Here is a 5,084-nt window from a genome sequence, read left to right on the forward strand (position 1 = left end):
GGGCGCGTCGTTTAGGAGCCCCCGAGGGTGCCCGGGGCTCCGAAGGGGCACCCGGGACTTAGAGGGCACAGCCCCCAGGACTTCCCTGAGGGTGCCCGGGACTTAGAGAGGGCGCCCTGGACACGACAAGCTGGACCTCCCCATCCTGGGGGGTGAGCGCATGACCCCGCCCTCGTGCTGCCTCTGTCTCCCGCGAGTGGCCGTCCCGTGTTGCACAAACCCGCGCGCCCTGGCCGCCTCTTTGTACGCCGACGCGAGCGGGGAGCTCCGTGGGGACACAGCCGTCGCCCTGCGTTTCTTTTTCTTTTACTTTTTTGCTTTGGAAAGAGAGAAACAAGAGTGTTCGATTCTGCCCTATTTATGTTTCTACTCGGGAACAAACGTTGGTTGTGTGCGTGCGTGTTTCTTGTGTTGGTTTTTTAAAGAAATGGGAAGAAGAAAAAAAAAAACCCCCCTTCTCGCTCTCCCCTTCCAACCTCCCGATACCCTCCCGTTTTTATGTTGTTTTTTGTTTTGTTTGTTTTTTTTTTGCTACGATTCCACATTCCTATATGTAATCCTCCGTTCGCCTGGTTTTCTGTTTTCAGTAAAGTCTTGTTACGCCAGTTCGGTTCTCTGCCTCCTCCTTCTACCCTCGCTGGGCCCTGGCGGGCGGGCGGGGTCTGGTCCACACCCCTCCTCTCCCCTCACCGACCTTCCTCACCCCTCTCCGGTTCTCTACTCCTCCCCGTTGGGGGCGGGATCCCACATCTGGTGCGCAGCGAGCGCCATCTAGGCGCTCCTGGGAGTCCGCCTGGCTGACGTCGGCTTCGCAAAGGGTACCCGGAGCCGTGGGGGTGGGGGTGGTCCAGACCCCAGGCGGCGGCGAGTACCTTTTGCCTCTAGGGAAGGAGGGATTTTGTGATGGCAGAGGACAGCACCAGGTCGGAGTAGAAAGGAAGATAAGTTCTGGAGCCCCTGCGGGCCTCCGTTGCCCAATCTGTAAAATGGACACAACTCTGGGGGAACCTGTTCCACGAGGGTGGTGAGGATGAAGGGAGCTGGTTTACCAGTGGGAGCCCTGTGACACAGGTCTGAAACCATCAGCCAGAATAATGTAGCAGTCTGCTTCTGTAAAAAGATTACCATCTTGGAAACACTAAGAAGCAATGCTTCACTTGATGGCTACAATGTAGCTGTTCTGTCCACAGTCCCACCAAATCAAATCCTTTCCCTTCTAGCCCTTGAATAACCCACTCTCCTGAGATTGTTTCCCCACTAGCCAAGCAGAAAGGCCAGCTTTTACTGAGCCCTTGCATCAGGCAAGGAGGAGCGCACCAGACACTAGGATAAGCATGGAGTTGATTGGTCCCAGCAAAGTTGGTTCGAACCCAGCAGGTCCTGTAAAGATTAGTGTCAGAAATCCTATGTAGCAGTTCTCCGTCCCTGAGGGTCACCAGGAGTTGACAAATGGGAGAACAGGTCTAGGAAGGGAAATCAGATTGCATGGAATTAGGAGGGAGATAAAATCCTACTTAATGGCAGCAGGTGGGTTAAGATTCCTCCTTGAGGTTAAGCATCTGGCTCGGGGTCACATTAGGTCTTTAGGGATTGGGAAAGACCAATTGAGCCCTGGGCTTCTCAGACTTCCAGAGCTTTGAAAGGCAGGTTGCCTGCTGCCTCCCCTGCCCATTTGTTCTGGCTTTTGCTGGGGGCTGCGGCTTACTACCATGGCAAGTTAACAGTCTTGGAAATCTACAGGGGCAATTCTACCCTGTCCTATAAGGTCACTTGTGAGTCAGAGTGGATTATCGGAGTGAGAGTGAGAGGCCTGTCTTAACTGAGAGGCAGCCCATGGCCAAGGGCAAATGTTCGGTTCCAACTGTGTTCCTGGCTCTGCTTGAGAAGGCAGGTGAATTATGCCCATTATACAGAGGAGAAAACTTGAGGCGCAAAGGACTGAGATGTACCAGCAATGCCTCAGCCACCTTCATGCTAATGCGTTAGGCCATCGGGTGTCCAGAACTAGAGGCTTCTCAGCTTGAGCGCTTAGCGCTAAGCCCTGGGCCCACTCCACTATGGAGGGGCACTGGCCGCGAGGTGTGCCCTGACAGGGAAGACAACAGTGGTTTGGGGGCAGAACTTGAGTCAAGAGACGTCATACCTTAGATTCCAGTTGGCCACCCTGGCAGGGCCTAAGCCAAGTTCTCCCCTCTGACCTCTGCCTCCTACTATGTAAAACGGGTGCATTTTGGGGCACCACAGGCACTAGCCCCCAGGTCAGAAGACGGTTACCAGCAAGTGTTCGGGAATGAATGATCACAATAGGGTCAGTGCCGAGGAGTAGCAACCTGTTCACCTCTGTGGGCTGTGCTGGGATCCTGTTGACAGAAGTGGGGAGCCCAGAAAGCATGCCAGACACACCAATAAATGGTAAAATGGGTATTTGAACCCAGGCCTGTGGCCCCTCCTGGCTCTCAGCCACGAATCGGGCACTTTTCTCACCAGCCTCACCTGCCAGGGAGGCTCCCAGCCTGATGGGAGAGGCAGGGCTGCCAGCTCGCGGGGAGGGGCTTTTTCTGAGACCACAGACCTGACTCCAGTTTGTAACTTCAGGAATAAATTGTGACTGTGCCAGGCGCACACTCCGGGCAGGCTGAGGTCTGCCTCCCTCGGGGCACAACTCCTTCCCTTCTGGACTAAATCCCTTCTCTTAGCTCGGGCAAGGAGCCCTGGGGTATAGTGGTTAAGGGAAGGCCTGCCAACAGCAAGAGCCCACCGTGGTTCTCTGTGAGTCCAAAGCCACTGGATGGCCGAGGGGGGCTTGGGGGACCTTTGCACAAGACCCACCTAGGGCCCTCCCTCCCTGCCCCCTGCCCCAGGCTTGGGAGGCGATACTTCAATTCCTACCACCACCTGTGCCCAACCCCCACACATGCCGAGTCCCTGATCACTGGGGTCTGTGGGTCTGCTCAAGGCTGAGCCAGACCCAAGGACCAACTCACAGGCCCTGAAGTGGGAAATCTGGGAGGGGCAAGGTTGGCCCCAGGCCACACCCACCCAGGGGTCGTAGGCATCTATGGGTATGGAGAAGACTAGGGGGTGGTCCATGGCCCACCTCTGCTGGTTTCCTCTGCTGTAGGGTGAGGCTCCCCTTTGGGTCCCCTGGGAACCTTTTGGCCCGAGCCTGCTGAGCTGAGGCCAAGGTGTGTGTCAGCCCCAGCCCAGCCAGCTTGAGTCATGCAGGGCACAGACCCAACCCTGGGAGGTGACCTGGGCCAGCAGCCTGGCTTCCCCTCCAGGCCAGGGGCTCTGGCAAAGCCTTACTCTCAGACATGGACACAGATACTTTCCCCTCCTTCTTGAATAAAACAAACAGAATCCTTTAAACCCTCTCGTGGCTTCTCGGAACCTTCTCAGTAAAACCCAAGCTCCTCAAGTCCTGGCCAGAAGTCCCCACGCTCCCCATTCGCCCTCCCTTCACCTTCAGCCACACCCACCACTTAGGTCCTGGTATCAGGCCCCATGGAATTGGGGCCTCAGTGTGGGCTGGGCCCTCTGTCTAGGCCGTTCTTCCTGCTGGCTGCTCACCCTTCAGGCCCCAGGGCCAATGCCCCCTGTTCAGGGCAGCCTCCCCAGAGCGACTTTGCTGGTTTGTGTCCCCAGACCCAGGACAGCCCAGCAAATCCCTGAGGTAAAAGACTAAAGCAGGAACCCCCCCACCCCCCTATAGGTCTCTGTGCAAAAAACCCCAACTCTCTGTGCTGGCTGTTGGAAGCACCCTCTATGGCCTTCGGCCCTGCCCCCCATCCCTGGTACCACATTCTAGAGCCTCCTCCCCCCAAGAGCTAACCGGTTGAGCAGGGATTGGCCGGAATGTGGGTGCGAGTCACAAAGCCACGGTGACACCAGGGCTCCACGGCCGGCCATTCGGGCTGGTGGGTTCAGCTTTGGGGGCAGGTGAGTGGGGTACATGGGGAACAGGGACAGGGGTCCTGGGTGGGTCTGTTGTTCCCCTCATCATCCCCAGAGTCTTTGGAGCCCTCTGGCCTGTTCTGAGCAGTGAGCCAGCTCCCAGCCCCTCAGAGTCTGGCACCGGGGGTCTCCGATAGCCCAGGGGTGGGCTTACCCCCTAGGAGAGTCGCTTGCTATCTCCTTGAGGACTGGGGACAGTGGCCACAGCTTGTGTGACCGATGAGGCTCGGAGGGTTTGCCAAATATTCACTTGGTTTGTGTGTCAGGGGACCCCCAACGCTCCTCGCCTCTCCCTCCCTCAGGAGCCTCGTCTCTCCCTCTCCCTCTCGCTGAGTGTGTCCAAGTGTCTTCTTCTTAAGATCAAATCCTGACGCTTCCCTTTCCAAGTTGGACGATGTGTGTGTGTGGGGGGTGGGGGAGCGTTTCAAAAAGTTTGTGGGAAAAAACGATACTGCACAAGGATGGACTTTCTCCATGTGTTTTTAAACATAACAACATAGTGTTCTGGACACCTGGTTCACATAACAGACATTCCATAGTTCAGTCATATTTTTTTTAAAAAGCTGTAGAATCATCTCTGCACTCGGTTCCAGAACATTTTCTTCCCTCTTGTATTTTTATTAACTCTCATGTCCCTCCAGCACCCCTGCCCCCATGCGTGAGCTCTTTGGAGACCTTCCCTGCCCGGTATAGCTTGGGCAACAAGCCTTCATGCAGGGGCGCGCCAGCAGGCACAGGAACCATTGTGAGTGGTACAGGGCTGCTTGCACGGTCGCTGCAGGCAGGAGCCGAAACATGGGCACCCAACCATAACCAGGCCTTCCCCACGTTTACTGAGCGGCCCGCTGTGCTCTGCTCTGTTCTGCGAGGCTGTTGAGTTGATTCCCACTCCCAGGTGAGCCCATGTGTGCATATCCAAAGACCTTGGGGTAGAACCAGGCACCTCCAGTTGATGCTAGAAAGGAGGCTGGGGTCGCTGGAGTGAAGAGAAAGCCAGTCCCACGGCGCACCCCTCCCTCAAGAGAACAGCACAATCCCCATGTGAACTGTTTTACCTGCTCATCACCTGCCTGCTCACCTGGCACCGGCAGTAGGCGCTCCATGCATGTTGAATGAGCGCGTATGCGACA

The 5,084-nt window shown here is 56.4% G+C and overlaps 1 protein-coding gene across 1 annotated transcript in view; it reads left to right on the forward strand.

Annotated features, from left to right (window-relative positions):
• JUND (JunD proto-oncogene, AP-1 transcription factor subunit) overlaps positions 1 to 5,084 on the forward strand; it is a 37,036-nt gene that overhangs the window by 1,293 nt on the left and 30,659 nt on the right. The window lies entirely within an intron of this gene.

The sequence above is a fragment of the Echinops telfairi genome, unplaced genomic scaffold (assembly GCF_000313985.2).
Source record: "Echinops telfairi isolate 266 unplaced genomic scaffold, ASM31398v2 ScPeMD7_7457;HRSCAF=8495, whole genome shotgun sequence".
NCBI classification, from domain to species: Eukaryota; Metazoa; Chordata; class Mammalia; order Afrosoricida; family Tenrecidae; genus Echinops; species Echinops telfairi.